At 42.1% G+C, this 27,983-nt stretch overlaps 1 protein-coding gene across 16 annotated transcripts in view; it reads left to right on the forward strand.

Moving 5' to 3' along the window:
• Window positions 1-27,983, forward strand: part of DLG2 (discs large MAGUK scaffold protein 2) — a 929,335-nt gene that overhangs the window by 828,304 nt on the left and 73,048 nt on the right. The window lies entirely within an intron of this gene.

The following is a 27,983-nucleotide window of genomic DNA, read 5'->3' on the forward strand; positions in this document are numbered from 1 at the left end:
CATTGGCAGGTGGATTCTTAACCACTGCACCACCAGGGAAGCCCTTGCCTTTATTTTTGAAAGATATTTTCTCTGCTTACAGAATTCTAAGTTGACTCTTTCTTGTACTTTGAAGATGTTACTCCACTGTTTCCCTACTTGTATTATTTTCGTTGAGAGGTCCGTTGTCATCCTTATTTTCTTTGCTCTCTCTAAATAAATGTCTCTTTTTTTCTGACACAAAGATTTTCTCTTTATTACTGGTTTTGAGCTATTTGATTATGATGTATCTTCGTGTATTTCTTTTCCTGATTCTGATGCTTATATGGTATTGAACTTCTTAGATCTGTGGGTTTATAGTTTTCAAAGAAATTTGGAAAATTATTGGCCATGATTTCTGCAAATATATTTTTTTCCCTCTCTCTCTCCTGTCTTTCACAGATTCCAATCACACATGTATTAGGCCTCTTGGAATTGTCCCATTGCTCACTGATACTCTTTTCACTTTTTAAAATCCTTTTTCTCTCTGTTTCCTTTGGATAGCTTCTTTTGCTATATATTTATATTCATTGATCTTTTCTTCTGCAGTGTTTAAGTTGCTGTTAATAATATCCAGTGTATTTTTTATCCACGCATTGTTGTTTTTAGCTTTAGAAATTCAATTTGGGTCTTTTTAAAAATATCTTTCATGTCTCTTTAACTTTTTGACCATCTGGAACATAGTTATAGTAACTGCTTTCATGTTCTTTTCTGTAAATCCTGACATTTATGTCAGTTCTGGTTTGGTTTTGATTCGTTAATTTTCCTCCTCGGTGTGGGTTATATTTTCCTACTTCTTTGCATGCTTGGCAGTCTTTGATCAGATGCCAGACATTGTGAATTTTACCTTTTGGGGGCCAGATATTTTTGTATTCCTGTAAATATTGAGCTGTGTTCTGGGATGCAGTTCAACTATCTGATCCTTTTAAGTCTTGTCTTTAAGATTTTCAGGAGCAACATTTGGTCTAGGGCTAATTACATCCCACTACTGAGGCAGGACCCTTCTGAGTATGCTGCTCAATGCCCTATGAATTGTGAGATTTTCTAGTTTGGCTGGTGACCACTGGCACTGTTTCCAGACCTTTGTGATTGCCGAGTACACATCACTCCAGTTCTTTCAGATGGTTCTCTCCATGGCCTCTGGTCACTTCCTCACACTCAGTACTCTGGTGAATACTCAAGGGTGACTCTCTATTTCCAGAATTTTCTTTTTGTGTAGCTTTCTTCTCTCTGGTACCCTGTCCAGCAAACTCTAGCCATGTTGTTCTCCACAGATTCTCAGTTCCATCTCGTCAACTGATAGTGTCTGCCAGGCTCCTCCTGGATTCTTTTCTCCTTGCTTGGTGGCCTGGAAGCTCTCTCAGGGCAGCAAGCTGGGGCAATTATAGGGCTTATCTTATTTGTTTCCCATGTCTTAAGGATCACTGTCCTTCATTGCCTGATCTAGTGTCTGGGAAAACTGTATTTCATATAGTTGGTCTGATTTTATTTCCTTTTGGTTATTTGAGGCAGGAGGTAAAATCTGATTTCTCTTATTCTATTCATCTTTCATGGAAATGAAAGTCCCTTCTTATATCTCTAGAGCTGAAAGCTGCACACTGTTTATCGCATATGCCCTTGCAGATGCCGTGTGTCTCTAGGCTATCAGATGTAATTTAGGCTCAGCCAGTTATGTTCACTCAGTCAAGTCTTGGAATATGGAAATGAGTTGGAAGCTTTACTTTCTTTTGCGTATGATTTTTTTTTTTTCTGGCAGCCACAGTTTTTATAGAGATAATTTGGGTTTTGTGAACTATGTTACCAGAATTTCCATGGTTTTGTCCATAACTTAACAAGTATCAAGTGGCTAGGTTCAGGGCATCCACTTTTCACTTGTGCTGATCTAGGAGCTATATCATGTCCCTGCAGCCAAGAGCTTCAGTGGTGATCTGATTCCTGGAGTATAGCCAAAATAGTGTGTTCTTGGCGACAACAGTTCTGGTGGTGGGTTCTTATGGCAGAGGTAGCAACTTGTCCATCAGCTTTGGAATCACGACAGTTTGACTCAGTTCAGGGTAAACTGAATCTATAATATCTTGATTTTTCTGCTGTTCAGGGCAACATGAAAACGTATAGGCACTTATAAACGTGACTGGAGAAACTGTCAGACCATAGCAAATAAAAATCAGCCAATACCGTTATATTGTGTGATCATTTCTCCAAATTATCGCATATATTTTAGAAATATGACCTTTTAACATGGGTACTTGATACCAATAAAAACTGAACAAGATATATGAATATGTTAAGATCAACACATCAGGCGATCATTTTGATGACATTAGTCATTAAAATCCTCCTATGATCCCGTACCAGTCTCTATCATCCTTCTGACTGCAGTCAGCTTTTCACTTAGAATTTTCTACAGAAAAAGGATGCAACAAAGAGCCTCAGTCCACTCATGAGTAATACTTCTCACTATATATAATAAACCACCATTCTAGTTTATTAATGCACACTTCTGCCAAAGAATAGTACCTTACATCAGTATGGTCTATTATTTTATTTAATCCTCACAAATTCCCTTGAGTAGGCAGAGTGGGTAGTTCAATTTCTGTTTCAAAAATGAAGAAAAGGAGACTCAGAAGGATACATACATTGTTCAGGGTCATCTTTTAACAGGGGTGGACAACCGTTGCTGGAGATGGGGGTTTGAAAGTTCCTAAGTAGAAGAGGTAGAATTCAGACCAGATTTTTTGTTTTCAAATTCCAATGCTTTTAATATGTTACTCTGTGGCCTTGTGCATGCTAACTTGGTTTAATAAATATTTATTGACGAAATTACTTGAATTAAATAAAATAATTGAATAAACAAAAACAAGTTTGATTTACTTAAAAAGTAAAACCAACAAATATTTATTTAAATATAACTCATCTGTCATTTAATCTAAGCATAGATTCCTCCATTGTCTCCATTACTATTTACCTATTGGTAGAAGTTTGTTAGAATAAAATGATAAAAAAAAATTGACCTAAACCATTTCAGAAGTGTTTTAGTGAGAATATGTGTTTTCCTGAATATTCTAAAAATAGCAATAAAGCAGTATTACTAATAACAGTATTGATATTCCTTCACATTTGGATAGCCATTTGTAGTTTGCAGAGTGTTTATATTATCTTATTAGATCCATCACAGGCATCCTGGGAATTAATAGGAATTTCTATCCTCATTTTGTAGGTTAATAAACAGTGTGTCTGTGGGTTTTACTTGTGCACTTCTCATGCTCCCAGATTTTTGTAATTGGCATATGAGTTTGGGGTGGTGCAGGTTAAGGTGTTAGACTGGTGGGACCCATGTGCAGTGTGCTTGACAGTTACAGGTCTTTAGAACAATAGTAGCAAGTAGGTATTAAGCAATTACCGTGTTACAGACACTGTGCTAAGTGCTTGAACAACAACAAAAAAAAGCCACAGGTAGTAAGCGTCCATAGATTTAACTTCTTTTTTACAGATAAGGGAAAATAAGCTCAGGTCAGTTTCATCTTTCACAGAGGAACAGGGCTTGAAAGTCTGGATCTTATTTAACATATCCTCATGAAGCTGTTCCCACAGAGCTGTCCTGTTTAAACAGATGGCCCTGCTCTCCTGCAGCTTGAAGAATTTTTCAGACAGGATGAATTCCCCTGACTGGCTTCGCCGAGTCCTTCCATGTGAGCAGAGATCTTCCTAACATCCCACTTTGTTAAGCCAGCCCCTTCTCTAGGCAGTGTTTTCTCCTTTTGGGGTGATGTGCCCTCCATTCACCCCAAATCTCCATTTTCCCCTCTCTTTCTGCCTGGCTCGTAAGGATGAAAGGAAGTATCCCTGGATTTGACCCTCTCTGCCCTCTATATTGCATTGTATCCTGGGAAAAAAATCATTATATAACGGAGTTTGCATCCCCGATCAGCATCTCATCCAGTCTCATCCAGAGTTGTATGACCTAGTCAAGTCACTTCACCACTCTGACCCTCAACTTCTTCATTTGTAAAATAGGGATAAAAACATTGAAGGGATAAAATAAGGTGGTAATATATGTAAAGGACCTCACATATAGCAGACACACAATAAGGTGGCCATTATTGTTTAGATTTTTATTCTGATACTTAATCCATACTCTTTCTACTTTTCTGTACTCTTCTACCTGCCGTATACCCCCTCATTTAAGATTTCTGACATAAGTGTCAGAAAAATCACATTATGATTTATAATGGTTTTCAGAGACTGTATTAAGAATTTAGATGTACCTCATTCTTTAAACTAATCTCAAATTCACAACAATAAGTAGGGAATAGAAATCTTTCAATAGCAACCTGTTTTACTGTACTTAAAATAGATTTTTTAAAAAGAATTTGTCAATGACTTTTCAGGAATATTACTGCTCAAAGATAGAAAAAGCTGTATTTCAGATCTTTGAATGAGTCTGATGATCACACTTGAAACTAGGATATTGTGAAAACCAGCATTACTCTTTTGTGACAATGGCAAGTAATTTAACTTTTTCTGTTTTTTCTCATGAATAAAGGAAACATGAAAGGAAAATGATGATAGAAGCAGGGCTTCTGCTTAAATCTCTCAAGTCCTCCAACCATCAGTTTACTTTTTTGTCTTCCCCATTAAACTCTACCTTACTTATCCTCTTATCCTCAGGACCCCAGCACCTAGAACAGTGAATACTTAGAACATAGAAGATACTTAATGTTCTTTAGATGAAATAACATTTATAGTTGAGAAAATCTTCCCATTAATACATGGTAGAGACTAAAGCAGGTTCCCAGTCTTCCAGCTCTTCCTCTAACATTTTTTTCACTCTCTTGCGGCTTCTAAAAGAGTTAAAGAATGGTCTCAGATGGAAGGTTAAAAAGGACTTCTGTAAAAACTTTAGCTTTAAGTCTCTGGGGCCACTGCAAGGAAAACCAATGACTTGGTGAAGTCGAGTTACTAAATATTCTACTCTGGAATCCACTTAGATGTGACTCATCCTTGTGCGTCCCTTCTGAGGTTGTACATATGGAGTTTTGTCATACGTGTTTACTCCAGGCTGACAATGAGTCACCCAAGACTTAAGAATCAGATGGCTTCTTCCGGTTTATGTTGCCCTGTTTCCATCTCTAGGAGGTAATAGTTTTTCAACTGGATTTGCTGTTCCTGGGTAAAAATCACTAGCCCTTGAGATAGAGTCAAGATAAATAACTCTTCCTAAGTTTTAGCGCAGCACTAAAACAGATGTTCTTACTTTAGAGTGGTGCTAATAATGGCACTTACTAGTTGCCTAGGCACTGTTTTCAGGAGTCTGCATACTCATTTGACTTACTCTTACATAAGCTGCACTGTATTATAGAATAAATTGTCAACACCTACTGTGAGATGTTCATCAGTTACTAGGAGGCATTGTTTTTTGATGAAAGAATTCCTAGCATTGTGGAGAGTAAAAGAAAAAGAGAAAAAGTGTAGGCTATACCCTCTGCCCTTAACAGTTAGTCTCCTTTGGCAGATTGGTCTAATATACAAGCAATTAGAAAGAAAGAGAATTATTTCTTAACATTTTTGTGCCAGGCACTATGTTAAGCATCATATTTAAGTGTGTGTGTGAATGTGTGTATGTAGCTTCTCACTATGTGTGTAGCTTCTCACTAACCTCACTATGAGGTTCTTTAGATCAGGGGTCCCCAACCCCTGGGCCTGTTAGGAACTGGGCCGCACAGCAGGAGGTGAGAGGCAGGTGAGCAGGCGAAGCTTCATCTGTATTTACAGCCGCTCCCCATCGCTCACATTACCACCTGAACCATTCCCCACCTCCCCCATCTGTGGAAAAACCGTCTTCCACAAAACCGATCCCTGGTGCCAAAAAGGTTGGGGACCGCTGGTACAGTGTAGGCAGAGCTAGGATTTAAGAAGAACTTAGCTCTTCCGATTCCATCACATGGCAGTTCAGCCAACTGAGATCAGTAAAGACTATGGAGGATGGAGGGGTGGGGTGCGGGTGGGGGTGAAATTATCAGAAAACACTCAGTAGAAAAAAATGTGAGTTTTTTCTAAAAAACAGTAGATCAAACATGAGTTGGACCTTGAAAAATGCGATTGGGATTAGATGGGCAGAAAGAAAAGAATTCTGGACGGGTCATCTGGGGCCTAGGCTTCTGGACAGGCACCCATAGACAGGACAGAACCTGTTGACTGTTTTGAAAATGACCTCTATCCTCTGTGCCCAGCACTCTATGTGTTTTTGGTTTTTGTTTTCTACCAGGTATTTCTGTTCAGCAGCTAAGCAGGTAGCCCTAAATTATTATAGAACACCCAAAAGGTGAATTTTAAGCCATACTTCTCTTGTGTACTCTTCCTCTGCAAAATTATATTTCTAGGAAAGTCATTTTGTACTAAAAATCAAAAGTATCTTAGAGATTGCAACCTACACTAAAAATGCCATTAATTATTGGGCAACAAACAGGGCTTCATGAGACAGAAGAGACAGTGTTGCTACTGCAGAAAGTTCTCTCATTGGCTAGTAGAGGCTCGCAGCATGGCCTGATGGAAACAGGTATACTTTTCTGGACTGGAAACCAGACTACCCTGAAATCCACTCCTACTTTACGCTAAGGAAATTGAATACTCTCGAATAAGTCGTCTTACTTGGTAAACCATTTGATGGTACTCCTATCTATGAAATGTTCAAGTTGAACTAAACCAGCGTTTTCTAAGATGTGCTCTTCCAAATCATTTATTACAAGTGTATATGAAACAATTGCATATTATATATTCTTCTTGTAGATTCACAATGTAAATGATTACATTAGCGGCTCTGAAGGACTCTGTAGTAAGCAAACATTGTTCAATCCAGCATTTAAATAGTTATTCAGTGACAGAATACACTCTGTGAACTGCTCCACTGTGTACTCTGCATTGAGCAGAGATTCCTACCACTTGTGAGAAAATTCGGTTTGCTTTAGATCTGATTTATAGGTTGTATCTATCATATTCTCAACCTAAATTGCTGAATATTTTAAATTGCACAAGGACTTCATAAAGACTCTGTTGTATTATACTGTCTGTCTTTTTCTCCTTCTCAATTTTCTGGATGCAAATCAAAGTGTTTTATATAACTCCAAAGGCAGTGAGGTAGGGAGAAGAGGAGGTATAATGTTTTGGTTCACTTGCTGAGTAACCAATTTGAGAGGTGAGTTAAGGATGCAGCTATCAATGCTTCTGAAGGCTTCAGATTACAATCTGAACTGATTCCTCAGCACAGTCGTAGTAATATAACCTCTGATGTAACCGAATGCTGAAGATGACCTCTGGGTTTGTAGTCTCAAGATCAAATAATAGTTAGAAATGGTTAATTTAATTATTCTATAACGAGGGGTCTGTGTCAGAGACTGTGTTAGTCAGTGGTGATACCATAGTCATTAAGATGGGTCTCTGCCCTCAAGGAGCTCCTAGGCCAATGGGGGAGATCGATAACTGTACAGTTATGACACAGTTATGTTAGTTCTTGGATTAGAGTATGTATGAAGAACAATGGCAACTTGAAGTGAAATTCCTTGTGGACTGTGACTAAAAGATATTGAGTCAAGTCCCTTTCCTTGATACAGTCAGTTCAGAAGCAAATAAATTGTTCTTGTGTTTGTGGCCAAATACCTTTCTGTCTTGGCTACATAATGATGATGATGGTATGGAAAGGGAGGCATTATTAGTCATCATGAGAGATGGAGCTGTTTTATTTAATCCCTATGGACAGAAAATCAGTCCTCTCAAAACAGGTAGGTAACCCACTAGTAATTAATGTAAACAACCTTTCACTTACATCACTTAAAAAAATTTTTTTTATCAGTGGATGAGAGGTTAGGTGCCTCAGTAAGGTCCAGGTACTAGGTACCAAGCACAGATACCAGGCTTCTTTCCTTTCTAGCCCTAACATTACCTGCCAAATAGCAGAATTTCCATTCTGGTTTATTATGTCAGGCTAAAGAAAAAAGGGAACTTAGCTACCAGAATACAGTGTCCTCTATTTATAAGTGACGACCTTGAGAAGCAACTAGGGGAGGAGTGGCTTGAGCAAGGCCACCCAGGTGATCAGGGAGAGAGTTGTGACTGAGGTTAAGGGCTTCTGAACCCCATTCCAGGGTACTCTGTCTTACTCCTGCCTATAGCGTCTCAGGACATTTTTGCCTGTTTACAGTTTTCAGTCATTGAATTTCATATTTTGCTGAAATAAATGGTTGGGTGGAAGTTAAAAAGAGAATCACAAACTAACACCTCATCTTGTCACTAGTGGACAATCATACATTTTAAGATTACGATACCTAACATGGATATATCTGCTGATGATTTTAGCATAGAAAACCCCCAAGCATACACATAATTGCTATCATCTTGCGAATTTCCAAGCAGTTTCCAAAAATATGCTAGAACTGGTCCATGGTGAGCAACCAGCAAATTATGGCCAGCAGACCAAATATCTTCTGTTTGATAAATTAAATCAAAACAGTGAATCATGTCACTGTCATTTTCTCTCAGACAGAAGTATTTCAAGAACTCAAATGCTAAGGAGACAGTGCAATGCTTGAGACTAATATTGAAAAGGGGTATCAAAATAAGATGAGTATTGATTTAAACAGCAACCCTGCACTGTGTCAAGCACTATCTCGTTTAATCCTCACAATGGCTCTGTAAGATAAGCTTTCATTTTTGATCAGATGAATCTTGACTGAAGATGGACAACCTCTTTAGACTTTAATTTCCTCATCTACAAAACAAGGGTAAAAATAAAAAAACTACTTCCTTGTAGGGTTCTTATGAGAATTCAAATAATGGCTATGAACTGCTTAGCAGAGAGCCCATCACACAGCAGTTGCTAAAAAAAAGGTAGCTCTTAATATGATTGTTACCCGCCAGTCCCCTCATCAAGTTTTACAAAAGGTTTTATTTTAGAATTTCTTCTGCAACTCTTAGAATACAGAGAGCAGGTAAGATGAAGCAAGAACTTTCAAAATCCTCACTTAATGCTATGTTAACACTTTAAATGGCTTTTCTTTATTAAGAAACTATGTCAGAAGCATCGTAAACTCCTTTTGGTTTTACTTAAAAGACTTTTCACTGCTTCAGTGTGGGGCATGATTGAAGACCATTTAATTTAAAAGTTTCAAAGTTAAACCCAGGAGTAAAGAATTGGGGAAAAATATTACTGCCAACTCCCCACGTGCAGGGAACAACGCATTAATGGGATCCTACAGACCGAATGTGGATTAATAAGATGCACAAGAAGTGTGAAGAACTAGAGTTTGCTGTACACATTTGGTCCATGTTAGTTCACCTTTGATTTCTAATTAGAGTAAAAAAAAAACATGAAAGAAAATCAGTTTTTGGAAAAAAGGAAAAACCTACTTAAACCTTACCAAATGGTTCTCTTGTTATCTTTATTTATTCTTTCAATACACAGAAAGCACAGATTGAACTAAATTGTGCACCCATTTGCATAGAAACGATGTAAAATAATTCTGTTGGCATAATAATAATGAAATAAACTAATTAAATCCCATCATTTGCCCATCATTTACTCTTTAAACATTCTTCTCATTATTCAAATAAAAGCCTTAATAGTGATTGCCAGTTATAGCCTTGTGTTTCTAGCTCAGGCTTCTTTCAGTGATCTCAATGAACTGAGTTCTTATTAGTATCTTCACCCCCTAACAATTCCCCAAGGCGGAGTAGGGTAAATGACAGCTTCCTGGGGCATCACAGGGTCAGCTACGATGTTTATGTGAAGAAAAATCCTGACAAGGGGTACGTCTCAGTGTACCATGAATGCTCACTCCTTAGTGCCACGTTCACTGTGGTGTAGGGGAGAGACCCAAGGATTTGCAGCCAGAAGATGTTAGAGTATTGACTCAACCAGTTACTAGTGTGTGACCTTTAAGTCACTTCAACTCTTAGAATCTCAATTTTATTATCTATAGAATGGATCTACTAAATCCAGCTTTGCTGAATTGCTGTGAATGTTAAAAAAAATTTATGTTCCTAACACTCTGCATTGTACTTGGTAGTAATTCAGTAAACAATAGCTATTTATATTATTATTATCATCTTCATCATCTACCTTCTCTTCATCATCTTCTCTGGGTCTCATTATGAATCAAAGAGAATAAAATAGCTTATTCCATGGGGTCACCATGAGGACTGAATAACATATGTGAAGGTGCTTTGTCAACAACTTGTCAGCACTCTGAAATAATAATTAACAAACAGACTTGAGCATCAGGGAAACCCTTACTCCTAAGCTACAGTACAAATAATAGGGCTTTTAATCTTTGAGGAAAATTGGAATTACCTTTTTTTTTTTTCGGTACGCGGGCCTCTCACTGTTGTGGCCTCTCCCGTTGCAGAGCACAGGCTCCGGACGCACGGGCTCAGCAGCCATGGCCCACTGGCCCAGCAGCTCCGTGGCATGTGGGATCTTCCCGGACCGGGGCACGAACCTGTGTCCGCTTCATCGGCAGGCGGACTCTCAACCACTGCGCCACCAGGGAAGCCCTGGAATTACCTTTTATCTGCAGAACCTGGCGCAGTCTCCTTACAAATGGCTGCCAGTGCTTGGATCTGAAGGTCTGCGGGATGCAGAGCCATAGATAGAGCGCAGGGGAGAGGGGGCAGGGGCCACTTCTTCACCACTCACCCCTTGCAGTCACCAATAGGCAGGTTTGGGACTTCATACAGCCTTTAGTAGAACAGAGAAGGGGCATTCATTTATGGTACCAAATGCAGGGCAAAAGAATGATTTAAGGTAGACTTATTCTCAAGTATAGCTGTAATCAAAGGCCCTGTTTTATTTGTGGTGGAATGCTTTTCCCCCACTTGACCTTCTGGAAATTCCTTAGACATTCCTGTCCTTCCTGATCATTCTACCCCAGGGGAGATGGAGTGAATTAAATGATTGGAAAGTTAGGAGCAGAAATTGGCCTTGCATAATCCAGCCCTCTGTCGTGGAAGTAGCCTGGATCACCCTAGTTTTTAGTGGCTCCACCATCAGCCCTTTGTTTTTTATTTCTGGAAACAGACTTTTAGACTGGGTAGAAACTTCCACCACCATCTCTCACCCACCACCCCACACAAACTCACATACACTTTCTGGCTTTGACTGTGAACTCTCCAGGTTCTTGAACTTCTTCAAATGTAGATGATCTCCAAGGTTCAGTCCTCAGGCTTCTCCTGTCTCCCATTACACTCTCACTTGGCAATTTCTTCTAATTACGTTATATATCAGAAATGATGAAGTTTGACTACATAAAAAACAAAAAAACAGTGACTTAAACAGGAAGCTGCTATCTATCTCATGTATATATGAAGCATCGCAGTAGGCTGTTCAGGGCTCATATGGCAGTCCACAAATTTTTCAGGAACCTCCAGTCTCCTTCCAGTATACTGATCTGCCATTCCTAGGGTAAGATCCTTGTCCTCAATGTCCAATGTGGCAGCTAGAGCACCAGCTATCACATGTGCTTTGCTAAAAGCAGGAAGGGCAGAAGAATATGATCTCTTCCTTTTAAGTAGATTTTCCGGAAGTACCATATACCACTACTGGTTACATTTTGTTTGTTGGATCACAGTTTCATGGATTAGCAAGGAAATATGAGAAATGTTGTCTTTTAGCTACATAGCAATGTATTTGGCTAAAACTTGGGGTTCTCTATTAATTTGAGAGAGAAGGGTAGAGGGCCAAACATGACTTCAGTGATCAACTCTGGGCTAATAACTTAAATCTGTCTCTAGAGTTGACTTCCTCATAAGTGTAAATTCTCATTTCCAACCATCTGCTTCATTTCTCAAAATTCACTCATTGGGGCTTCCCTGGTGGCACAGTGGTTGAGAGTCCGCCTGCCAATGCAGGGGACACGGGTTTGTGCCCTGGTCCGGGAAGATCCCACGTGCCGCGGAGCGGCTGGGCCCGTGAGCCATGGCCGCTGAGCCTGCGCGTCCGGAGACTGTGCTCTGCAACAGGAGAGGCCACAACAGTGAGAGGCCTGCGTACTGCAAAAAAAAAAAAAAAATTCACTCATTGAATCCATGCATAAAAGAATAAATGGCTACTATTGCCCTCGAGTCTAACCATATGCACGATGGGATTATGAGATTACAAGAGTAAGGTTCTCTACATACAGAATGGCACTTAACCTCCTCATCAGGGCTTTCAAATTCCTCCATACACTGTCCTTCATCTACTTTTCCAACCTAATTTCCCACCACACACCCAAGCAAACTCAGTAATTTCCAGGGGTTCTGAACAGTAGATAATTCTCTACACCCAAACCATTCTTTTGTAATTTGATGCTTTTGTTTATTCTTTTTCCTCAGCCTCTAATACTCTTTATTTTCATCTTTCTTTGGCCAAGTCATATGCATTCCTCAGTGCATATGCAAAACACCACCTTTTCCTTGAAACCTTGTCTGGTCATTGGAACTAATGTTAATCTTTCTTCAATTTATTCAGTAGCATGTTGTTTGTCATCCTTTCATGCACGCTTGACATTATGCCTTGTCTTATAATTATTTGTGCACATAACTATTTCCCACTCTAGTCGAGACTCTCACTGAGGGAAAGGACCATGTTTTACACACACACACACACACACACACACACACACACACTCACACACACAGCATCCAGCACTGGTTTTTTGCATGTAGTATGTGGTTAACGCATGTAAGTTGAATAAATGGATGTTAATATGAAAGTAGGTGTTTTAATTAATCAATCATGTCCTGAGCTCTAAGGACGTGATCATTTTCTCTGGGAGAGAAGATGCCGTACAGAGGCAGATGTACAGTGGACAGTCCAGACACAAGAGACAGACAGATCTGGGTTCAATTCCTAGGTCTGCCACTTGCCTACTAGGTAATCATGGTCAAATTACTTAATATCTCTGAACCTCATTTTTTTCAGTTTGTAAAATGGAGAGATTAATAACAAATACATAATGCTCTTAGTATTTAATGCCAACATATGTAAAGTGCCTACTCTAATGTCTAGCCAATGGCAGGTGCTCAGTAACCATTAGTTTCCTTCCTCATTTCCTCCTCCTCTTGAACCCCATGCTATCAGATAATAGATAGACTAAGACATCTTTTACCTGGAAAAAGGATGCATAACTGGTATTTTCATGTCATATGTCAAAAAAGACTGACAGAAGACACCAATAAATTTAAAAAATTTTAAACTTCTAACAGTTTTATCAAGACAACATTATATGGCTTAAAGCCACGAAAGAGTTATTTATCAGATGTATCAGATTTTGAAATCAACAAAAGGAGAGAGAGAGCAGTGAAACATAAGAAATACCAGTGGGAGACGCTGGACTAAGTAAGGGACTACCTCTAGAGCCAATTTAGAGAAATCATGAACTTTGTGACTTTACTATGAAATTACAAAAGCCCACATCTCTGTGGATTATCAGACAAATTACTTCACTCGAATACACATTTCTTTCCCTACTTTATAGATTTCATATCCTTCTTCCACTTGATGCCGGTAACTCCATCTTTCCTAACTGATTAAATGAAATTGAAAACAGCCTCTTGTGGATATGCCTTCCTGCCAGAATTGATCTAAATCTGTCCTAGGCAATGAGCCTCTTTCTTGCCAAACAGTCTGCCTTGATTAACTTCACAACAAGCTGGTCCCCTTAGGATGCTCACCCATCTGTCAAACAGGAAATCTTGCTCCCTACTACCCCAAATTACCGGTCTGCACGGCATTTCTTTAAAACCCAATACCTTCTTTCTGTTGGCAATTCTGATGCGTATCAAGCATTCATCTTGCCTAATTATTCCACTGCCAGTTGCTGTTATGCCTAAAACTCAGTGATGAAATACCTATGAGCAACGTAAGCCTGTTTATGGGTTTCGTTTATCATTTCCAACCTTTCATTCAAGGCAAAAAGCACACCAGCCAAATGTATGGCCATGATGCAGAGCCTAGACATTACTATTTCTTTGACGCTTGTATCAAATATCCCTGCTGAAATCAGAGGTGATAGGGAAGTTCCTAAAGACAGATGAAATTCCAGCCTTAAAAGTTATTGCCAAGAGCTTAGGTTACAAAACGTTTCCTTTTGCTCTGTGGCTCAACCCCTGGCACCATCAAAAATAGCTTGCGTTCTTACAGAGCGTGAGATCCAGCCAGTCCATTACAAGTGGGTGACTGCAGGAGAGTCACACTCATCATTCAGCATGGGCAGCGCTTGGTTTCCTCCATGAATTGTACTGCTTCTACTGTTGCATTTAGTAAACTAAATATAATTAATTTGCTGACAGTATTGTCTAACCTACTAGACTCATACATTGTGTGAGGGCAAGGGTACCATCTTACTCATTTTTCACCTTCGGCACTGAGCACAGTATTGGGGACATCTAAGAAGCACTTAATAAATAACGGGACCCAGGTGAGAAGAGAGAGCAGACAGAGAACAAGTAAAGGAACAGGGGGCTGTTTCCAGGGTGGTCCGCAGGCAATGTAATAATCACCGAAAATGGGACTGTGGGATGGGAAAGGGCAGTCATGGCTTCACATTACGGGCTGATGATTAGAGCTGTGGATCTCGCTAGCTCAAAGGGCCACTCTCCAAGGCTCAGCCTGGCAGCCTGAATGGTTCTCCCCTCTGGCTTCTCATCCAGACATCTTCCCCAAGCTTACCTTAAGCATCATCCCAGCTTACCTTCCACTGGGTGCTGACTGTTCTAGGAATAACTATCGTGGCCGAGTTCCCCTCATGCTTTCCTGCCCAGTTACACACTTCGATCAGACCTGATTGGCCAACTTCAGGGTTTCCCGTTGGCTTCTTTATCAAAGCCCAGCCTTGGCTAACATGCAAAATGGTATTAAGCAGCAGTTTCTCATTCCTTCCTCCTCTCATTAGAAGAAATGTTTCTCTACCTGTCAGATTCCTCTCAGTCCATACACACGCTCCACTGAATGTGCCCCACAGCTTTCTCTTGTTCGCTTAGAAAGTGTTGACATTCTAACAAGAAGACTTTCTTCTTCTAAGGAACTGTCTGTAGCTTGTCAATATAAACAACCTCTGAGAACAGAAAAGGGTCTTCTCAAAACACATGCAATAAATATCTGTTGAAATGCATTCTGAGTGATGCTCTTTACTCTTTGAGAGAAAACTAATCACAATTCCATCCTGCAGAGTTCTGTAATTAGAGTTTGAAACACCCTGGTGTATCTCTAGTTATTTCAAGGAGGCCTTGCTAACCTGTCCCAAAATGCTCCAAGGAGAATTTTCATCGAGCTTCCGCTTTGAAAGCAAACAGGCATTGTAGGAATTGGAGGTGGGTTTGGAGGTGTCATAACATCAATAAAAGAAGAGAGAGGTTTCTTCATTTTAAAGTGCTTGGGAGTAATGTACTAGGTTGGAGATTTTCACGCTCTGATTTAAGGAGTCCCAGCGTTCTTCTCAGGGGCCTTTGGGCTGCTGTGCAGTTGGAGTGGAAGAGAGGCCAAAAGTTCTCTTTTGCCTCCCTGTTTTCTTTCTTTCTTTTTGTTTTTTAATTAATTTATTTTATTTTATTATTTATTTTTGGCTGTGTTGGGTCTTCATTGCTGCGTGTGGGCTTTCTCTAGTTGTGGAGAGCAGAGGCTACTCTTCGTTGCAGTGCACGGGCTTCTCATTGCTATGGCTTATCTTTGTTGTGGAGAACAGGCTCTAGGTGATGGGCTTCAGTAGTTGTGGCACATGGGCTCAATAGTTGCGGCTCACGAGCTCTAGAGCACAGGCTCAGTAGTTGTGGTGCACGGGCTTAGTTGCTCTGCGGCATGTGGGATCTTCCCGGACCGGGGCTCGAACCTGTGTCCCCTGCATTGGCAGGCGGATTCTTAACCACTGCGCCACCAGAGAAGTCACACCTCCCTGTTTTCAATCAGAGGTGTAATTGTTATGTTTCCAGAAGCCTTCTTTTAAAGAAAAAAAAAACACGTTTATTCTGGTAATAAAACTTTGAAAACATTGCCCTTAGATTATGGTGGGAGAGAGGGACAGAGACAGATAGATACTGGCCAAAGTAAATATCTGGAACCTCTGTCCACCCTGTTGCCACCACCCTGGTCAAGCCATCATCATTTGTATTACTACCTCAGCCTGCTACCTGAGGTCTCGGCATCAGCTCTCGGCATCAGAAGTGCCCAGTGCACTTCTGTCCAATCCATTTTACACTTTCCATCCAGAAAGATGTTTTCAATGCAGATCTGATCAACTCACTATCCTGTTTAAAATTCTCTAATGGCCTCCCAACACTGTGAGGAGTGTATCACAAGGTTCCTCTGGGATCCGGCCTCTCCTTTGTTCTCTGGTCTCATCTTGGGCCATCCAGGACATTGGTCTTCCTTCAAGTTCACTGCCTGCTATTTCTTCCTTCAGAGCCTCTGAATGCATATTGCCTCTGCCTACATCTACTCATCCTGCAGATCTCAAATTAAATAGCTCCTCCTCCTGGAAGCCTCCCTAACCCATTCTTCCCAGAGTAGGTTCTGTTTCTCTCCACTGAATATTCTCATGGATTATTTCCCCATCTGCTTTTTAAGATATATTGTACTGGCAATTATTTCTTCTACATCTGTCTTTCCTCAGTTCCAAAAGTGGCGTCTTGCTTTTCTTGTTCACCACTAAAACTCCAATATTTAGCATAATGCCTGGCATATAATAGGTGTTCATTAACTACGGCTGAAAGAATGAATGCATGGCGTCAGGCACCTAAAAGTTATGTGTATTGGCTGTTTTAGAGCAGTCTCACAGGACTATCTGATCGCTTCACCAAATGGAATGAGAACAGCATTAGGGAAAGCGAGCCATTGCCCCGCACTCCAGCCCACAGGAAACATCTCTACTCCAACCTCTCCTTCCATTTACTGCCAATAGAATCACTAGCCCCAAGCCTGGCACTTAGGAAGAGCCAGCCAGATAAATGTTAAATAGATTGATACTAAAAATGAAAATTGGGACTAAATCATTCCTACACCCCATGAAATTTGAGTTGTAACATAGTTTTCTGTGCCAGTGCATATTATTCTTGCAGTTTTCCAAGTGTCTATACACCAGACACTGTGCCGTAGGAGTTTTACATGTGTTACCTCATTTCATCCCAGCAACATGTATTAGACAGTGTCTTTAGTCAGTTCAAGCTGCTGCAACAAAGAACCGTAGACTGGGTGGCTTATTAACATCAGAAATTTATTTCTCGCAGTTCCAGAGGCTGGAAGTGTGAGATCAGGGTGCCAGCACAGTTGGGTGCCAGTGAAGGCCTCTTCCGGGTTGCAGACTTCCAACTTGTCGTTGTATCTTCACATGGTAGAGAGAGAAAGAAAAAGCAAGCTCTCTGATGACGTTTAAGAGGGCTAATCCACCCTCATGACCACATCTAATTCTAATTACCCCCAAAGGACCCACATTGGAGGGTAGAGTTTCAACATATGAATTTTGTGGGGGATATAGGCCTTTAGTACACAGCAGGCAGAAATTAGTCTTTACACATTGAGAAACAGAATTTAAGGACTGTGCCTACAGCCGCAGAGCAAGTAGATGGCACAGCTGAGGAGTCTCCCAGGTCTGGCTGACACTTTCCATTATCCTGGTGCCTGGCATGTAGTAGGTGTTCAATAGATGAATGAATGAATGACTTAACACTAGGTGTATGGAAAATGCTCTGGCATGAAAACTTTAGTGCTAAAGTTAAAAGATTGTGCTGATGGAATAAGATACTAACAAGATTCACAGAATCTATAAACAGTGATATTCCGGATATTATTAGTTCCTTTTTCTTTCCCTAAATTCCTGAACTACTGGCCAAACCTGGGACATTCCCTACAGGCACTTCATTCAATTAAGCAAACTGCTAAACAGAACTCTTCCTGAACAAGTCAGGCTATGTAGCACAGCGTTTGGCCTGTGAGCACTTTCTGAACAGTCATTGAGCAGAGAGTACCACAGGGGTTTGCAAATGTGTACAGAAGAAGGAGAGAAAGATAGCGTGACCCTACATGACCCACAATAAATAACAACACAAGAGCAGCTATACACACACACACACACACACACATATATGCATATACTGATCTGAGGGCCTTTCATCCATAATTAATCAATCTTCGCAACAACTGTGAGATGGTTCCTAACATGTTTCAGTGAATCTAGGTTGTCACTGACTATAAGATGCACTCTGTGTGTCACCAAGAAAGGAAAAATGCTGTCCATTGAATTACAAGATGGCGTTGATGGTAAGATGCATCCTAACTTTTGAAATATGAGGATGAAAAAAGGGTGATAAAATATAGTATTTTAAATTCCATTTTACACATGAGGCAACCGCAAGAGACCCAAAGAGGTGAAGTCATGTTCCAAAGTCACAGAGCATGGGTTTTGATTTGTCATGTTCAAAGTCACAGAGCATGGATTTTGATTCGATTCAGTTCAGTTTAGCCTTGTGTTGTGTGCGCCTCCTCTGTGCCCTGTGGGAGAGACGCAGAGACGAACGAGACACTACCCTAACCCCAAGGAACTGAGCTGTTGATCAGGGAAGTAGACCTATAGGCAAATCAACTAAAATGCCACCTGCTAAGTGCAAGAATAAGGCCAGATACAAGGTTGCAGCCTGGCACGGAGAGGGGAATGGATAGGCTCTCTGGATAGGCTCAGAGGGTTCCCAGAGAATGTCACGAGTTTCAAAGAATGGATTGAAATTTGCTGAATGATTTTATGCTTATTTTTTTATATCCAGTCAGTGCGTCAGCTTGTTCAACAATGTTAAGAAAAATTCTTGGCTGAAAAATTCCACCTACACTGTGTGAGTTGTGGTAGAGAATGTCCAAGAGAAGAGGGGAAGGTCTTCCATGGCTCAGCTCATGTGCATGCTTCCAAGGAGAGGTAGGAAGGGGGAGAGGCTGAGGGAAGAAAGCTGAGTCCTCAGGACGTGAGATCACTATTATTACAGAAGGGATTCCCTTTAGGACAAAGCCTGAAGGACATGTCTAGTCAGTTGGGGGGGGGTGGGAGGGGTGCTACCACCTCTCAGCTAGTGGAGCTGGGAGAATTGTCCCTTCATTCGTCAACTGCTTTCTGAGCACCTAATGGGGGATCCTGCTGTGCCATCCTGTGGCACCCCACACTAATTCTTAGTATATTACACGTCATGCTCGATTTTAACTATATTTAGGGCCTTTGCACTGGCTGTTCCCTCTTCTTAGAACACTTTCCTCAGATGCCAGCATGACTAATTCCCTCGCCTCCTTCAAGCCTCGGCTCAGATGTCTTTCTCAGTGAGCCCTACTTTGACCAGCCTATTTACAAATACAACCTTCACCACCACAACTCTACCCCATCTCAAAATCCTGATGCCTCTTATTCTGCTCTATTTTTAAATTGTTCTATACCAACTAGCTACTCCTAACCTAATATACTGTTTGCTTATTTATTAGGTTTATTGTTTTTTGCCCATCTTTTCTCACTAGAACATAAGCTCCATGAAGGCATGAAATTTTGTCTGTTTTCATTCACTGATAAACTCCAGAATCATCATTGGTATGTGCTCAGTAAATATTTGATGAATGAATAATTGAGTAGCTGAACGAATATATCCCTTACCAGTATCCTCAACCAAATATTAAGCTCCATGAGGACAAGAAGCAAGCCTCTTGTGTATTTCTGAGCCCTCAGCACATCATAATGATTGGCACATAATAGGCACTCTGTAAATAATGTTGCATTTAATATTTAAATAACTGTTATCTCATTTCCGTGCATGTAAGTTAAATCACATCCTGAACTCAGTGTTTTACCTGGGTGAGTAAGGAACCATCTCTTGTCTTCTCTGTCTGCCCTCATTCAACAGGTGATAATGGGAGCCTTTATGGACATATATGAGATTTTGAGGTGAAGTTTTCCCTAATTCCAGATTTTCTCTTGCCTCAGTCTAGCCCTGTAGTTTCCACCCAGTTTTCTGAAATTCATAAACAAACAGACAAACAAAACAAACTCAATATTGAGAGAGCTGAAGTGATTATCCAACAGTCAGGTTTTGTGGTATGTGAATTTCATCACCAACCCTGATAAACTACCACTAAGAATTTGGGGTAGTTGTGTGGACTATTCTTGGATGTCTTTCTCCCCTTTTTTATTTGCTCATGAGAGAAATGAACTTTCTCCAACACCTTCTAGGCCTGGCATGTGTCAGCTGATATCACTAGTCATTCAGTAAATACTTAAAAGAAAGTGTTATTGGAAAGCAGAGGTAGGGTTGCTTTGTTTATGCTCCAGTGAGCAACACTAGAAAAAAGGGATGGAATTTACAGGGAAGAAATTTAGATTCTAGACTCAATGAACAAACACTGAGGACTTACTGGGTTCTAAAAGCTCTGGTATATGTAATTCTTATAAGGACTCTGTTGGACAGGAATTCTTGCCCCTCATTTTATCCCTTGGGAGGCCTAGGTACAGAGATGAAAATCACACAGCTGCTTAAATGGCAGAGGAGCTGTTTGAACCCAGGACTATCTAATGTTCATGTCTCATGATCTTGACCTGAGTCTTCTGTGTATAAATTTAAATATTTAGATGGTAATTGTGTATCAGCAATAATGAAATTCCAAATCAGGATATTCTTTTTCTCCACTGCAAGCTTACTAATTTGTGACAGTAAGACCCTAAAAAGTAGATACCAAAGTTTGCTGTACATTTTTAGCTCAGATCAGAAATAAAAGGCTACGGTCAGGGCTTTGTCAGCCTTTCTGAAATATCTTGATTAATATATCTTGATTGTCTGACAAACAAGGCCAGAACATAAGAGCTTTTAGAACTGTCATAAAACCTGGGCTATTCATCCTGGCCATGTTCCTCTTTCCCATATTTCATTTTCTGAGTAGCCAGCTGATGGCATCTGGGGGAAAAGACAATGATTTTTTTTTTTTTTTTTTTTTTTTGCGGTACGCGGGCCTCTCACTGTTGTGGCCTCTCCCGTTGCGGAGCACAGGCTCCGCACGCGCAGGCTCAGCGGCCATGGCTCACGGGCCCAGCCGCTCCACGGCATGTGGGATCTTCCTGGACTGGGGCATGAACCCATGTCCCCTGCATCGGCAGGTGGACTCTCAACCACTGCGCCACCAGGGAAGCCCAAAAGACAATGATTTTAAGATTAATCTTTACAGCCTTACCCAGCCCTGAAACCTGTAGTACCATTCGTTGTGGTCTGTCAAGCCTGCCTTCGGGCAGGTTCAGATTTGCCTCTCCTTCCCTCAGATGGGGGGCCTGTCAGTCGGCGCTGCAGTGTAAACCAACCTGACAGATGCTAGGACACCCCGGGAGAGAGGGAGGGCAGCCTGGAATGGGCCCCATCCCTGGAGACCCTGATGATGAGTTGTCTGCAATGATCAACACGCAGACCTCTAGACATGTGAAGTCGGCTCATGCCATGTCCCTCGGGGAATTGTCCCTAGAGACTCAGGAGAGACTGAGAGAGACAGGGAGTTGTTGCCCCCAGAAATGATGCTTCTTCCCTGATTATAATCAAAATGCCACTGCTGTGCAGAGGCCTAGGCTGTGAGGATCTCTGGTCGGTGCCCGATTAGTTCCACCTTCAGTCATGATAGTGACTGCCTGGTTCCTTGCGTCCAGTAGAAATTGACATTTTTCCAATAACCTTGTAACATAAAAGGAAGCACTTGTGTGCTGAGAAGGGTGTCTTTAAAGAGCACAAACCTGCCTTATTAGGTTACTAATTATTACAAGGTATAACCGATGGGATACCACAGTCCATGGTATATAGTGTATTTACCCTTCTGTAAAATGGGAACGATGCCTGCATTATAAGGGCTATCTTTTTTTTTTTTTTTTTTTTTGCGGTACGCAGGCCTCTCACTGCTGCAGCCTCTCCCGCTGCAGAGCACAGGCTCCGGACGCACAGGCCCAGCAGCCATGGCCCACGGGCCCAGCCGCTCCGCGGCACGCGGGATCCTCCCGGACCGGGGCATGAACCCGCGTCCCCTGCATCGGCAGGCAGACCCCCAACCACTGCACCACCAGGGAAGCCCCTAAGGGCTATCTTTTGAATCACAGATAATAAATACCCAGAACAGTGCCTGACATGTATGTTGTAGGCCTACCACGTGCTCAGCAGTCACTCAATAAACAATGGCATCGTGGTCAATGACCTCTTACAAGGATTGACAGAGGCTAACGTGTTCCCATCCACTAAGACTGATTTGGTGACGGCTTTAGCCACCACTCTCACCGAAGGCAATTCATTATTGAGGTGAGTGGGGAAATAAGTGGCCTTGATAGAGCTCAGTAAGTTTGGACACGATGACTCATCCACAGGGGTGTGGGTGGCTCCTCAGATAGATGTGTGGAGTAATCGGTACAGAGCTGCGTGTATCCCTCTACCTGGGATGGATATGTTCTGACTTGAGAGACACAATCACACATATGGCACATATGTTCATCATTTCCTAAGAAAGACAGGAAGGCCTATGCTGGGTGTCACTCAGGCCTTCCTTACCTACTATTTCCAACTGCCCAGGCCTTATAGGAAAGAAAACAAACTGTTGAATTCCAGGGATTGCCCTGTGACAAGCATAGGTGATAGACTGAATAACAGAAAATCACTTTTATTGGGCATCTGTTATGGGGTAGATTCTGGGGATAGGAGGAATATGAACCTTCCCCACCCTCTATACTCATGCAAACTAGAATTTGCAGATGTTAAAAAACACAATACAGGATGAGATAAGAGTATATGAGAGGGGCACTTAACTCCCAGTGAATGAGTTTTTGGATTGATGAGGGAGATGACACAGAATGACCTTCACAACACAAACAGTCCTATGAGGCACATAAATCTCAGCCACATGGAAAGTTACGTCATTTCCCCAAAGTGTCTTAAAGAACAAAGGCATAGAACATGACAGCTGAAACACACCTTGATAGCTGGTGTGACACTGGACATGTTGCTTAATTTATCCGAGTTTGTGTTTCCTCATCTGCAACACAAGGCCAAAATATGCACTGCAGGGCAGTGTGAGAACTGAATGTGGGCTCAGTAAAGTACATGTGCCTCTCTCCTGAAGTCTAGTCCACGGTGTCATCATCAATGCAACCATCCAATCATGAAATCTTTGGGGATGAGATCTAAGTACAACATCCTTTATCGGGAGTTCCAAGCTGGGTTCTTACAGTCAGGAGCACGGGCTTCTTGATTCAGACACATCTGTCTGTTTGAATTCTGGTTCTGCCACTTACTAGCTTTTTTCATTTCGGCTCTCATTTCCTTTATGAGATCAAAAATGCTTACATGGCAGGGGCTTCCCTGGTGGCGCAGTGGTTGAGAGTCAGCCTGCTGATGCAGGGGACACGGGTTCGTGCCCCGGTCCGGGAAGATCCCACCCACATGCCGTGGAGCGGCTGGGCCCGTGAGCCATGGCCACTGAGCCTGCGCGTCCGGAGCCTGTGCTCCGCAGCGGGAGAGGCCACAACAGTGAGAGGCTCGCGTACCGCAAAAAAAAAAAAAAAAAAAAAAAAGCTTACGTGGCAGGATCGTAATCTGACAAAGTGGAATTCATTCTGTGCTGGTCTTGTGTACTTTACAGGCCCCATCCCGTTGTTGTATCTCCATAACAATCTTGTGAGTCAATGCCATCGTTACCTGAGCTTCACTGATGAGGGAGTAGTCATCTATGGTTAAGAGGTCAGCTAAGAGGTTAAGTCACAGGCCCCAGATTCACAACTAGTGATGACAGAGTTGGGAATTAAATCCAGAACTTTTCTCTCTCCAAAGCTTGGCATATAACCCGTATGCTGGCTTGCCTACCCAGTAAATTGAGGGAGACAATGAATATAAGGTCTAGCATATTGTGGGACACTTAAAAAGCACAATTTTGGTCTGGTACCTAGGTCTCCACAGCCAGGTTGCACAGCCATGAGGATAAGCAGCTGCTTCAGCCCCCCACTTCCTTTCCTAGACTTCCCCTGTTGGCAAGGGGCCACCCGCCACATGTTGAAATGCAGGAGGGGCAGGAGGGATGGGAGAGTCGTTGCATTATTCATGTCTAATTCTACTTGTCTAATGGACTTGTTAAAGCACCCTGGGTGAAAAGTGTGAGTCTTAATGGCATTTTATAAAAGTTGCTGTGATGAATTAGCACATAAAGCAAATTAAAAACAGCTTATCGCTTTTTAAAATAGGTGATGGGACACTGTAGCGTTTTTCCCAGATGTGACGATCCATTAATATCCAAAGGAGCTAAAAGCTGCTGAAATGTGTCAGCTGCTTGCTTTTAGGGACCTGACAAGTCTGAATCAGTGTAATCCTAGAGGGGCAGATTGTCCAAGATTGTCCAAGAGAAATAGAACTCATGAAAAGAGCATGTTGCTGATCCCAAGGGTGGGAAATCTCCCCTCAAGAATACTTGGGACTAGAATGAAGCCCAGTAGAATTAATGTCTGACCTGGTGGGGACCTTCGGGATTGGTCTCTATTCCCCTCCCCTTGCACACAGGGTCGCTGAGGCTTGAAAGAAGCGGGGCTTTCAAAGGTCATCTGAAATATTTCCACAGACCTTCCTGAGGGTCTGCTTTGTGCCCAGCACTGTACTGGGTCCTGAGGATAGTAAGGTGTTTTAGACGTCTTTGTACACAGTCCATAAGACAGCTACTAAGTGGCACAGTTGGGACCCAGATCCCCTGATTCAAATCCCAGTGCGTTTTTCAGAATAATAATCATAGTAATAATAGCTAGCGTTTACTGAGCACTTGCTACTGCCAGGCTGGTGTTACAACACTTTACATATCTTATTTCATTTAATCCTCACTGCAACTCTTTGAGGTGGCTGGTGTTATTACTATGCCAGTTTTACAGTTAAGAAAGCTTGAGGGACTTCCCTTGGGGGCGCAGTGGTTAAGAATCCGCCTGCTAATGCAGGGGACACGGGTTCAATCCCTGGTCCAGGAAGATCCCACATGCTGCGGAGCACATAAGCCCGTACATCACAACTACTGAGCCTGCACTCTAGAGCCCGCGAGCCACAACTACTGAACCCGCATGCCACAACTACTGAAGCCCACGCACCTAGAGCCTGCGCTCCGCAACAAGAGAAGCCTCCGCAATGAGAAGCCCACACAACGAAGAGTAGCCCCCACTGGCCGCAGCTAGAGAAAGCCCGCGCGCAGCAACAGAGACCCAGTGCAGCCAAAAATAAATAAATAAATAATAAATTTGCTTTTAAAAAAGGAAAAGAAAAGAAAGCTTGAAACCCAGAGAGGTTAAGTAACTTGTTCAAGATCACACACGTTAAAAAGTTGCAAACCCAGGCAGTCTGACCCTATAGCCTGCCTTCTTGGCCACCATCTGCCAGCTTTCCTGATGGCTTTTCTACCTCCACTCCCCACGCTTTACAATCCAGAAGGAGCCTGGAGCCACACTAGAGGTTAGGGGACCTTAGGATAGGAATACTGGGACAAGAACTGAGCAGTAAGGGAACTGCAGGGATTTGGGGGAGAAGAGGTGGTCAGCTCTGAAGGGAAGATTAAAAGTTCCTGGTACTGCTAAGTCGTGAGCACAGCCAGAGGGCGACAGGCTGGGAAATTGAGCCTGATAATGAAATGGCCACAAATGTGGGTTTTGGAGTCAGACAAACCTTATTCTAGATTCAGTGTCTACCATGTGTGTACTTGTGACCTAAGGCAGGTTCCTTAACTTCCTGAACCTCCTCCGCCATCTGTAAAACAGGGGTACTAATTTTTACCTTTCAGGTTGTTACAATGTCAAATAAGACAATGGATACAAAGTGCCAGGCCCCTAATATGGGCATAAGTAGTGGTTGTCATCATGATTATCCTCCTTGCCACCCTGTCACCACCTTCACCACCTCCCAGATTGAGGCGGGGGGGTGGGGGGGAACAAGGTGAAGAGCACCGAACTAGGACTTAGCGTCAGGAGACACACGCTCCAGCCCCAGCTTGCTGCCTCTAAGCCATGTGTCCTGGGGTTAGTTAGGGGTCCTTGCTAGGTTTGCCCCTCATCTGTAAAAAGGGGATAGGAAATACTATATCCATTGTGCCTTCTTTGTAGGAATGTATTGAGTCACAAATGAGGAAGTGTATATGAATATGCCTTCCAATCTATAGAGCGAGTGTTGGGGGTCCCAAAGACAACTGTCAAGGTCGATGATGTACTAGGAGGGCTCATCGGACTCAGCATAGTCATCCTCATGACTATAATTTATTATAGGAAATGGATCCAAAGCAAACTCAGTGAACGGAAAGGTGCATGGGACAAAGTCCAGAGGAAACTAGGTGAAGCTTCCAGGAGTCTCCTCCCAGTGGAGTCACACAGGATATGCCTGATTCCTCCAGCAACAAATCGTGACAATGGGTGTAAAACCCTGTCTACCAGGGAAGCTCCTTACAGACTCAGTGTCCAGAGATTTTATTGCAGGCTGGTCACGTAGGCACCCTCGCTGCCTGGCACCTGCTGCAATTCCAGACTCCCAAGGGAAAAGCAGGTATTCAGCTTAAATGGTATTGTTTATATAAACAGCTTAGGCACAGTGAGCCGTTCTTAATAGGAAATGGTAAGAACCCTCCCCAAAACTAAGTTCCCAGATGTCAGCCAAGGGCTGTCCTTGTAAGCAGGCCTTTTTAAGGATGTAATCTCAGGATTGCTGTGTTAACTCTTTTTTGCACAGAATAGAATCCATAGAAAGGATTTTTATAAGTATACACTCAAAGGGGGAAAAGGAGGTAATAATTATAATAATAACAGTTCATACTTAAAGATTGTCACTATGTGTAGGCACTTTTGTGTATGCGTTACATATATTACCTTAGGTAGCATTTCATCCATACAACAATTCCATGATAGGGGTACCGTTATCATCACTGTTGTCATCACTGTGTTATATATGAGGGAACTGAGGCCTAAGAGGGGCTAGAGCGCTTTCCTGGGTTACCAGCTATGTGACTAGTAAGAAGAGAAGTAGTAGGACCAGGACATGGCCCCTAACAGTGTGGCCCCTGAGTCGTTTCTTAGCCGCTATTATACCGCACTATGCTACACAGCACCTACCATGGGCCGGGTGCATCCGATGTGTTATGTCATTAATGCTCGCCGCAGCTCCACGTGAGTATAGTTATTGGACTAATTTTACATTTAAAAACCTGTGGTTCAGGAATGTTAATTTGTGTCACATCAGCCAGCCAGAGAAGTGACAGAGTCAGGAGTGGGTCTCTGCCTTCTCTCAGTCCCCTTTTCCTGGCTGGGGTTTTGTGAAGTCTTTGGTAGAGAAGATGCAGATGGTCGGGTGGAAATGAGTCATTCTAGGAGCTGAGACCTCGCCCCCACCCAGCCCGTATTCCTTCACCTGGGGACATAATTAATGGAAAAAGGGGCTGTGTTGCAAGTAATTCAACTTTCCCTGCAGTATTTGAGAGCTGTAGATGCTGCCTTCAGCTCTTTTGGGTTGCCATGACAACAGATGTGACATTTCTTTCATGAGGAAAAAAAAGAAAGAAAAAGAATCATACTTGGTCCTCAGTGATTTTAGACAGACCTGTTCATCAGATCTAGCTAGTTTTGCTTGCATAGTGGCTACACTCTAAGGAAATTCTTAGAATGGAATCAAAGGGGAATAAACAGGGATGTGGCAAAATCTGCTTCTCCGGGGAAATCTCATGTTGTATGTGTGTGGTGATGGTTTGTGGGAGATACAGGAGGAGGCGGACAATGTAAAACTTGAGACAGATTGTCAGCTGCTTGGGACAACAGCTCGTCACTGAGGTCTCAATCATCGTAATTCTGCTTCCAACTCCCTCACCCCATCAGTCATATATATTACAGTGTGTTGGGCTCGGCAAAGGCTCAGCAAAGATTCTTTAGTAGGGAAAACATGCTACATAAAGGAAGAATTACAATTCAGAG

The sequence above is a fragment of the Delphinus delphis genome, chromosome 8 (genome assembly GCF_949987515.2).
Source record: "Delphinus delphis chromosome 8, mDelDel1.2, whole genome shotgun sequence".
NCBI lineage: Eukaryota > Metazoa > Chordata > Mammalia > Artiodactyla > Delphinidae > Delphinus > Delphinus delphis.